Source organism: Tiliqua scincoides, chromosome 1 (genome assembly GCF_035046505.1).
Source record: "Tiliqua scincoides isolate rTilSci1 chromosome 1, rTilSci1.hap2, whole genome shotgun sequence".
Classification (NCBI taxonomy): Eukaryota; Metazoa; Chordata; class Lepidosauria; order Squamata; family Scincidae; genus Tiliqua; species Tiliqua scincoides.
The window spans coordinates 74,140,799-74,152,467 of NC_089821.1; positions in this window are offsets into that span (position 1 = coordinate 74,140,799).

Here is an 11,669-nt window from a genome sequence, read left to right on the forward strand (position 1 = left end):
GCAAATCCCCCCTTCTCCATGTCGCTGAAATGGTCCAATGGAAAGGCAGAGGCCAATACGGTCGGTTCCAGCGGCGTCACAGGAGTTGCCAGAAGGTGACTGTGTTCAGTCATGAACTGCCTCAGGGACTCTGGCTCCGGATTTTGCCTCGAGGTTGACTCCTGAAGCCTTTTCCATAACTGGATGTAGCCACAAGGCAGTGGAGGTTTGGGATCAGAGTTTTCCTTCTCTCAGATGAGCTGCCTTCCCAGGCTGACGAGTCCCATCTACCCGGTGGCTGTTTAGTCACCTCCAACGACAAGTACAGCCAAACTGAGGGCCTATTCTTATCCCCAGCCCCCAGGGGATGACTTCTCTGAAGACAGCTAGATTTGGGGGGGGGGGAGTGGGGGATGTAATTGCTCTCCCAAGCTACAGTTGGGCCTTCTTTAAGGCCTATGGGATTTGAGGCCTCTTGCCTTCCATCCAATTCAAGTGCCATGAGACTAGCCTGGGCCATACTATACACCCAGCACCACACAACCATGAAAACAAACATGTCATCCATCCATGTAAAGACAATGTGTCAGGCAACACTACCCCCCTTGAGAAACTTTCTGACATGGGGGATGTGAGGAAAACATTTCACCCTCTTTGTGGTCTAAGACACTGGCAATCGCTGAGATCTGCCTCTGGAGCGTATTTGTGCTCAGTCCTTTAGCAAGGTCATCCTGGAGGAGCTCTAGCAGTGGCTGAGCGATCCTACCAATTCATCAGCGGACCTCCCATTAGATGAATGGGGCAAATGCCCTGGGTGCGGAACTCACAAAACTCCAGGACCATGTGGGAAGAAGCCTTAATGAGGCTCCCAATGCGGGCAGAAACTGTGCTTCCGGTTTTCCGGGGAAGCCTCAGACGGCTTGGATCCTGGAGTCACACAAGGCTCCGGGTCGGTCCAGGTGAGTGGGGGGGGGGCTTCACATGGGGGGGGCAGCTTCACAGAGCTTTGCCCCAGGACACCTCTAGGGGAGGTCTGCCACTGAACCAATTGTGCTCCACCACCCTATTCATACCCTATGTTACCAAGATCTGCTAGGTGGTGCTACAGACGGACAGCCCGATCCTATCCACACTTTCCTGGGAGTAAGCCCCATCAACTCAAATGGGACTGACTTCTGAGTAGACATGCATAGGATTGGGCTGTCAGTTTGGTTAACAATTTTATGGATGACAGGAAGGTAGAAGTTAGAGCTGCTGAGTAGCCTAAGCCATGCAGTTGTTTCTGCTCAACCTCCATACTGTGAAGCTTGGGATTCTGTAAACAGCTAGTGGTAAAAAAAATAAAGGATTCCCTTTGACCTGTAGTGGTTTTAAAAAAAAAACTAGTGGTAAAAATCAGTGAGGGAAAATTGGATTTGATCTACACTTAGGTCTTAAAAGGCTTCAGGAGGGTATATCTATTCAACGTTGTTGGCCATGATTAAATTGATATTTCATGTCCAGAGGTTGTACAACACTGCCTATCAGTTGCTTGGGAAACCAGTTGCTAAATGGTTCCCTTCATGTTCTGCTCATGGACTTCCAGGAAATACTACTGTAAACTAATTAGACAAGAAGTACCCTTGGACTCTTCATGCAGAGGTTTTCTTATGCACTTATGGCTAATTCCAGCTCCAGATTGGTTATGTCCAGGGCTTTTTTTCTAATGGAACGCAGGGGGATGGTGTTCCAGCACCTTTTTGCAGGGGCCCCTCCCCTTCGGAGGCATTCCAGGAAGGGGGGGAGCAAAACAGAGGCATTCGCTGGGTGGGTGCTGGGGGGTGCAGGGTGGGCGGGCGCCTGGCCCCTGCCTGACCGCACAATGACCCCCTCCTGCCCCCATCTCCAAGCTCTCGCCTGAGCCCAGCCCGCCTCCCCTCCCCCCGCGCTCTGCTTCCCCGCGCAGCTTCCAAGTCGGTGGAGGGCACGGGGGACACGCGCCGACGCCAAGGAGGAGGATGAACAGCCAGCCAGGGAGATGGGCTATGGCACCCACGGAATGCCCAGGTACTTAGCAGAGGGGAAGGAAGCTGGCTGGTGCAGCCCCCGTGCCAATCTGCAGCATGAGCCTAGGCATGTCTACTCAGAAGTAAGTCTCATTGTGCTCAATGGGGCTTGCTCCTGGGAAAGGGTGTTTAGCCTTGCAGCCTGAGAGCACAAGCCTATGCATGTCTACTCAGAAGTAAGTTCCATTGTGTTCAATGGGGCTTACTCCTGGGAAAGTGTCATAGCCTTGCAGCCTGAGTAGACAGGCAGAGGAGGGGCTCTGAGGCTGCAGTCCTCTCCACACCTTCCTGGGAGGAAGCCCCACTGCCTCTAGTGGGACTGACTTCTGAGTAGACAGCCATAGGCTTTGGCTCTGAGGCTGCAGTCCTCTCCACACTTTCCTGGGAGGAAGCTCCACTGCCTCTAATGGGACTGACTTCTGAGTAGACAGGCACAGGATTGGGCCCTGAGGCTGCCATCCTATCCACAGTAAGCCCCATTCACTAAAGTGGACTTCTGAGTAGACATGCATAGGATTGGGCTCTTAGGCTACAATCCTAGGCACTTTCCTGGGAGTAAGCTCCATTGACTAGAACAAGACTTACTTCAGAGTAGACATACCTAGGATTGGGCTCTTAATCCTGGCAGAGATATATATCTGCACCCGTTTTCACATGCTAAGGGCAGGTGAAAAGGGATTCAACGTGTGTACAACGTGCTGTCCAGCCTTGCCAGAGATCCTCCTCATCCTTCCCCCACAAGCATGCCCTCCGCCAGCCAGCATTTGCAGCTCCTCTCCAGCAATGCACAGCAGCTGCTCAGGGCAGCAGAGAACATACAATTGCATGCCAAGCACCTTCCCAAAGACACAGACTATTCTGATACCTGAATTAAACCATATTTAATCGCTTGTTTGCAAATGTAGCTGTTTCTATGTGCACCTAAGGACCCCTCTCGTGTAAGAATTCCTTTTTTGTTCTTACTTCCACAGTTGCTTAGAGTAATTTTACTACATGGAACTCATGTAAGCCATTTTTTGGAATCCATTCACTGCTTCCTCTCCTCAAAGTAGTGCCACACTACATACTACACACTACAAGTGCACCTGTACAGTATTTTTCCCCATGTGTAGAAAAAGTAGCTAGGGGAAAAAGGGGATGTGGAGATTGACAGCCCAATCCTATGCATGTCTGCTCAGAAGTAAGTTCATCTTTAGGGGGGAAGCACATAAAAAATATTTTATTTCTCCAATAAAAAATGGTTTAAAAATAAATAAATAAAATAAAAGATTAACAAGTTATGAGTTCCTGCACCTTTTTTTAAACAAAAAACAAAAAACAAAAAAAGCACTGGTTATGTCCATGCCACAAACTCCGGATAACAGAGAATGACAGTGGTTTTGGCCTCCACCCTACGAGTAGCTGTGGCCTGAATGCCCAGCTCTGATGTCACCTGAGCATCAGTGATCATAAGGGAAACAACTGAAGTAGAGCCAGCTCTGCAGTTGAGGGAGCTGCTGGCAAACCTTCCCTTATGGGCCCCCTTCTACCTCAGTGGGCCCCAAGAGGGTCATTTTGTCACCACCACACAGATGGGCACAGAGGGGATTGGCAACAAGCCATTCTGAATGTCCTGGGCAGTTGCCCAACAATACTGAGCCTGGTCATAAGCGATTAGTTGAATGAATAACAAACAAAAAATCATGTTGCCCAGCTTGCTCAGTGACGCCATTTCTTTTCCATGCCTTTTTGGTTTTGTTGGAATGTTGAGCATTCAGCCTGATAAAGAGGGAAGAGGTTCCTCACTCCTCTGTGACTTCTTAGTTGGTCCTAACTAAGCTCCATCTGCAATTCTGGATTCTTTTTTTTCTTTTTTTTACTGCTGAAGTCACTGCTGGGGTAAACTACTGCCATCTGAGTGTCCAGATGCACCCATATACTGTTCATCACCATTAGCCTTGCACCATTCATGGTGCTTAGAATATTTTAGGAATAACTGGTTAATAATAAACGTAAAACTTCACACAGTATAAATACATTTAAAGTCTCTTTCTGTCGCTGCTCTTTTGCTTCTCACCACATGAGGGAAGCAGAGGACAAAGCAATTCTCAAGCACCCATAAGAACAGCTCCGCTGGATCAGGCCATAGGCTCCCTGTCCCAAAAGGGCTCACAATCTAAAAAGATGCAAAAGAATACCAGCAGACAGCCACCAGAACAGACAGTGCTGGGGTAAGATGGGCCAGTTACTCTCCCCCTGCTAAAAAAGGAGCACCCTCGTGAAAAAGTGCCTCTTACCCAATTAGCAGGGGTTAGGGATGTTTCTGTTTCTGGATAGGGGAGTCAGGTGAGAGAAGGCAGCAGTGCTGTCTTGTTCCAGCACTGCCACCTTATGGATTGGGGCCTCAGCTAGGGACCCATAGGCCAGTGCCCAACATAGCCGCTCCTTGAGGCTGGCCAGCATGCTGCAAATGTGAAGACCAGTCCTTCCTTCAGAAGTAGCTATTGTTTCGGACATGGCCACCATGGTAGGACAGGAACGGTGGAATGGAAATCTGTGACCAACTGAAGTCTGCACTAAGGAGGGCACCTCTGAGGACGGGATTGCTGCTGCTGCTACCCCCAACCCACTCCCGTGCTAGAGGCAGGCTTCTCAGCTTGTTCCGTTCCCTAACGTTACTTGTTTACTGGTCCCACTCTGCTGCTTTACGTTTTTTAAACGGAGCAGCAAAACAAGGTCAGAATAAAGAAGCCAAGCAGAAATGGGGCAGGACTGCTCCTGGCTCCCTTGTTCCACCCTACTCTGCGACTCTGTTTCAAAATATGGAGTGGCAGAGTGAGGAGGAAGAGGAAAGGGAGCAAATGGGGGTTAAGTGAGGTGGCCATAGAGGTCACAGGATGCAGCCTGCACCCATCTGCCACCTGAGGCAGCCCACCTCATCTCACAGCTGGGCTAGTCCTGAGTAGGAGGGATTTGTAACTTGTTTCTACTCCTTTTCTAGATTGCTACAAAGAAAACCTGTGCCACCAAGGCCTTATGGCCCAATCCTAATAATTCTTCCTCTTCCCACCCCCGAACAACTGGGTTGCCTGGCCTGCCCACTTCCCCACCCACACCAGTGTCACTACCTCTCTTCTTCCTTCAACTTGGCAGTTCCATGCATGCATATGGCCCCTCAAAGCAAAGCGTGCAATGTAACCTGGCACCAACAATGGAGGCTGAAATATATGCTGCGGGGGGTGGAGGGGGAATTGGACAGCAGGAGATAAGTAACACTATTTTTCACTTGCCTCTTGGAAGGTCACCCAATTGCCTACGGGTCTCATCAGACATATGCCAACAATTAATTCTTTCTTTCTTTCTTTCTTTCTTTCTTTCTTTCTTTCTTTCTTTCTTTCTTTCTTTTATTTTTAATTAACACACACAGACAAACAAACATATAACATACAATTAGGAGTGCTAAATACCATATACCATATATCATACTATATCTCCTAATCTACTACTTATCTACTTCTGCCTCTTATTAGTTTATTCATTTATTTATATAATATATACTAAATTTTCCCTAATGCCCTGTACTATATTTTCTAAATTTTCACTTTCTATCAAACATAAACTTACTTCAATTACTCATTAATATTAAAACAATATAATCTAATTACCAAAGTACAACATATAAAACAATTCTTCCATCTACTTCAAACTCTTCTACTCATTTATATATTTCTTATATCAAATATAGTAGATATTTCTTAATTCCCTATAATATCTTTTCTAAATATTCACGTTTTATCATCTCAACTAGTTCAATTACTCATTAATATCAAATAATAATAATCTAATTTCCAAATTATAATAAAACCAACAATCTCTTATATGTTCTTTACCATTCTCCAATCTAATTCTCCAATCTGATTACAGTTTTTTTCTTTAACATAATAACCACCTATAAAACAATTTATCCATACGCTAACATTTCCAGCTATTTTTTCTAATTCATTCTAATTCATATTTATCAATTTCGTATATATTTATTTTTTAAGTAAATTTAAGCCAGTTATTAACTAAATAAAATCCTCCAGTTTTCTTTAACCCTCAGGTTAACCCTCAGGTTTCTTTTTCTTTCTTTCTTTCCATTTTTTCTCCTGTAATATCTTTAATAATTTATCTCCATAACAAAATGAAATAAGCCCACACTTTCTTGTATAAGATATATTCATTCTTCCAATTAACTGGGATATGTTTTCTTCTTGTTGTTCCAACAAATTTTGTATTTTGTGCAACCATGTTACTCTGTCCATCTTCTCTATTTCAATCTCCATCAGCGTCCCCTCTAGATCCTGTTGATTTTCCACTCTTCTAATTTCTGTACCCACTCTTCTGATGATGATTTCATCCCTCACCACCATCTTTTCCGCTTTCTCCTTCTGTTTATCTTCTGTTTTCTTCACATCTTCCAATTGCTCCTTGCACACATCTATCTGTTACATAAGAACATAAGAACAGCCCCACTGGATCAGGCCATAGGCCCATCTAGTCCAGCTTCCTGTATCTCACAGCGGCCCACCAAATGCCCCAGGGAGCACACCAGATAACAAGAGACCTCATCCTGGTGCCCTCCCCTACATCTGGCATTCTGACTTAACCAAAATCCAAAATCCATTTCCAAAATCAGGAGGTTGTGCATACACATCATGGCTTGTACCCCATAATGGATTTTTCCTCCAGAAACGCGTCCAATCCCCTTTTAAAGGCGTCTACGCTAGACGCCAGCACCACATCCTGTGGCAAGGAGTTCCACAGACCAACCACGCGCTGAGTAAAGAAATATTTTCTTTTGTCTGTCCTAACCCGCCCAACACTCAATTTTAGTGGATGTCCCCTGGTTCTGGTATTATGTGAGAGTGTAAAGAGCATCTCCCTATCCACTCTGTCCATCCCCTGCATAATTTTGTATGTCTCAATCATGTCCCATGTTGAGAGAGAGAGTCTTTAAACTGGCTTGAATCTACAAGGACCAACTCAACTGCTGCTTCTCATTGTGAGCAATTTTTCCAAATTTTTGAGGATCTTTGAGTCCAAATATCTGGAACAGGCTCCATCTTGCAATTTCTCTCTAATCCACAAGATGTCCACAGTGTATTATTCTCCTTACTTCCACCACATTTTTTTCAGTCAGGTATTTTTCGAATTTTTCTTACAGATAACAATGTGATTAAAGGAGAAAAATGAAATGAAAAAAACAGTCTCAAGGAGACAAAACTCTTTCAAGTCTAATAAAAATTATGTCCACAAGTAATTCTGGATTTTAGTCCACACATCAAATTATATTTATAATTATAATCCATGATCGATTTATTCCACTACAAAGATAAAGAGCACTTTCAACATCCTTAAAAAGTTTCTCATTAACGCCTTCAGTGTATCTAGGGCTTTTAGCCAAATCAGTCAATCAAAGCCAGGGACAATATTAACACATACTTATCTTAAATTTCCAACTTAAACTTTACGCTTCATGCTTTTTCTTCCATATGGTATCTTAGCACGGAGCCAGCACCTTGATTGCAGACTCTGCACCTCCCCCAATACTGTCCCTGATGATTAGGTTTCCGAGAAGAAAGCGCCCCCCCCCCAGTCGGGCTTTCAAAATCTCTGGTACCTGCACTGTGGAAAGATCTTATCTCTCCTGATAAAGATCTTCAGATCCTCTTCAGACCTGCAGTTTTTTGCGGGGAAACAGACTGTCTCTCAGGAACCCCTGGAGTCATGTCTGTTCATCCACTGTTGGTTCTCCTCCATTCAGAGATGCCAACAATTTTCAACAACGGAGGAGGTGCCAACAATTTTCATGGAGAGGAAAAAGGCAACGAGGTTTTTATTTGTGTTGTAAGCCACTTTGGGTGCCTTTCGGGGAGAAAGGTGGGGTATAAATCCAGTAAATACAAAAATAAAGAGAGGGGTAAGATCTGACATGTGCAACTGCCACCAGATCCCCCCTCCCCAGTTCCTACTCCAATTTGCCCTCCTACTCCCTGCCCATGAACTGCCCCTACACTGGCTTACCTGCTCTGATACAGGTAGTTTTGCAGCAGTGGCTTGAAAATGGCCGCCTTTGGCATGTTCTGTACATTGTCGGCATCTGATTTATGACAGCGAGGCATAAAATAAATTGACATAAAATTTAGAATAGGAACGAGCAGTAAAGATTGAAGAGCCCAATCCTGTGCTCGGCAGCACGGAGCTGTGCCGCTGAGCACTGTCGCAAACGTGCAGTAAGGCACGTTTGCAAGCCTCACTGCCAGGCTCCCGCTCATGCTAGCCCAGCTCTGGCTGGTGCTGGGCTACTGTGGGGCAGTCGCCCAGCTTCCGCAGCTCGGCCATCTTCCGGACCGCAAGCCACGGCATGGTAGGCGGGGGGGGGAAGGAGGCGTTCCGAGGAGGGGGGAGACCGGCGGGGAATGGAGAGAGGGTGGGGAGGAGGTGTGACGGGGAGGTGCGACGCGGGGAGGGGGGCAGGCTGGAGGCGTGCTGGGGAGGGAGAGGGGTGGGAGGAGGGAGGCTCCACAGCATCCAAGGCACTCGTGTAGAGCTCCGCTCCCTACACGAGTGCATTTACCTTCAGCAATAAAGTGAGTAGCCCCATTGCGGGGCTGCTTACCTTACCTAGGAGAAGGGGACGTAAGTCCCCTTCTCCCAAGGCGCCTCCCACGGTAGCCAGGGGAGTGCAGGATCCGGCAGCAGTCCTTCTTGGTGCCGCCGAGCCTGGGCGCCCCGGGCAGCTCAGGATTGGGCTGTAAGTTACCATGCATAAAATCAAAAATATATACAATATCAAATTAAATCCAAGCAACCTATTAAAGAAACACAAAGAGGGCAGTAATGACAGGGCACAGCACAATACGTTGTAGAAGATCCAAGAAAAACTTATGCCAAATGATATAGTCAGTGGAAAGGAGCAGTTTTCGCAATCTTTCAGAGATGGAAATGGAGAAGACTAGGAGGGGAGGTGCAAAACCTGGGTGCGAACTTTGAAACAGTTCTGTGAGTCCCCACCAGTCTCACCTTAGAACCCAGAGTAGAACGTCCCAAGTAAATACACCCAGAAAAGGGCTCTATGTGCTGAATCAAACATTACTGATGATTTCAGTATGACTGATTGAACAAGTAATCTTTTACTACATGCTCTCAGCCCACTGCTGCAATCAAAACAATACCCAGGAGCCTGTCCCCTCAGGTTTACATGGCTGCTGTCCACGGGATCTAAAGTTCAACATGATGCTTAGAACAAAAGGGCGGGCAATGGGGTCATGAATGTTGCTGTAATAGATGCAGACTACCAGTGTGGCACTGTGCTCAGCCTTTCGTCACTTGCCAAGGGATCACAACTGAAGCTCAGTGTAGGCCCCTGAAAATTACACCAAAGACATTATTTGTGCAAAGTAAGAACAAAAGTATTGGTGATCCTCACCAGCAGAAACCTCCTGTTATATTCCCGTTGACAATGATTTTGTGTTCTGGACTTTATGTGTATTTTTGGTTGGGAGACAAGATTATGGCAAGGCTTGCTCTCATATCAACAACAAGGATTTTTTTTTTCAGTGTCCAAGAGAATGGAATATTTCATTGGCTTTTTCAAAAGAACCTCTGTCCTAGCCAAGGCATATTTATTTATAACTCCTACTTTCTGGTTTCAAGAATGTGCTCATGACCTTCCTCTGTTCCTTTGATTAAATCCTAAAATCGCTTCTTACAGTTGGACACAAACAACCTGTTCTATTGTCATTCTGGTTGCCCACCTAGATTTTGAAACGTAGCCCTCTCCTCGACTTCTGGGTCCAAAGAATGGGTTAAGAACCAGAAAAATTTTTCTCCAAAACCAACATGGGTTTTCAGAGGAGCTTGGCTGGAGGTTTAAGGAACTTGGTTGTTCCACAATATAAATACCACACAAATTCCGACCTGCCGATGCATCTCACCCTTGACCTTCAAGGACCACCTAAAAATAGTGCAGAAGAGTGCTCCAGAATCTAGAACACACTGAAGAGAGAAGGGGAAGGCAATATTAAATCTCCAAGGGCTATCCTCAACTTCTGTCTGCAGCATGTGGTAATGGTATTGGATGAGCAAATTGAAAAACAATTTGTGAAGTGATATGAAAGTTCTGACTGTGGTGTTTTAATCTGAGACAACTTGTTCACACATGCAGATTGATCTAGCCATCAAGTATAAACTTGCAAATGTGAGCAAGCCCCTCCAAGCCTTTTTCTTCCTTCTTCCACCATATCGCTAGTCGAAGTTGCCCCTTTTTGCTAGTTCAGGGAAAGCTATGGGTGCATAGGGTGGTCTCATTTGGGGTAAAGCAAACAGCCTGATATCCTGGATCTGCTGGGTTAAAGGAAGTTGTCTAAGGTCCGGGGTGAGAGGTGAGGATTGGGTTCCCCTGAAAACACCAGCTCCAGGTCTATTTTTTTTGCTAACAGTAGTGATGTTTTAACATCGAAGAAGCAATGGAAGATGAAATATTCCTTGGTACATTAGGATTCCGCCCTCAGACAGATGGAGAGGAATGCCTTTGATAAACATTTTCAGTTAATAAATTCCATTTTTCTTATGAAACTGAGTGTGCCAGTACTTGAAGTGGGGAAAATATTTCACATAACTCCAAAATCTGTGTCTGAAAGGCTTGCTGCAGTCTGGGCAGAGCAACTGTTTCCATAACCCTGGGCAAGACTGGAGAGAGCCCATCCACTCAAAAACCTGGGTATTTCGCTTTCTTCTCCTTCATTACTTAAAGCCAATAAGAGTTGATTTTATTTACACACACATGTACGATATGTATATGTGTGTGTGCACACATTCGTATATGCACATGTATGCTTTTTTTTCTCCCAGCATACACATTGACAGGAATGTGAATTACGAAATGTCCAAAGGGTTCCAAATTGTAACTTTTTGTACTGTTACAACTAAGGCTTGGAGCATGCAGTACTGGCATCGTGTTGCTATGGTGAACCAGGGGCAAATGGCACCAGGGGTAATATGGGGGCCCCCATGGCACCTCCCATCCATCCCCTGATGGTGCATTGGGTGCTATCACTACTGTCAGTATTGAGGCTTCAGGGGTTGGTCAGCCAAGTGGCTCCTTTGATGGGCTTGGGCTCAAGGCCATTGCCTAACCTGATGCTGCCCCTGAATGTAGGAGTGGCATGGGCCAGACCACCACCTGTTAGTTGACTTGGCCCACCACTGCCGCCTCTGTGCAAGAAAAATTAGCACCTTACCATGCTCCTCACCTGGTTTCTTCAAACACAGAAGTACAGGACTACTGGTTTTATTTAAAGGGACCGCACAAATGAAGGAGCACACTTCTTCACACTGTCCCATAAATGAAAATGGAAGTCCTGCACTTCCTTGTTTGAAGAAGTAGCACGAGGAGCATGGTAAGGAGGCAGATGTTCTGCTCTCTGTTTGCTTTTAGAGATCAATCTGCTTGTATACATTGTAGGCAGGAGAGATGTGGGGGTAGCAGCACACTCAAGGTGAAGAGCAACACAAACCAGCATCCCTCTCCGCCCCCCCCCCCAATCTGCCATTGATACTACCTGTATCACCTCACCTTCATAAATGAGTCACCCCTGCTAGGAAGCATGCATCACATTTGCT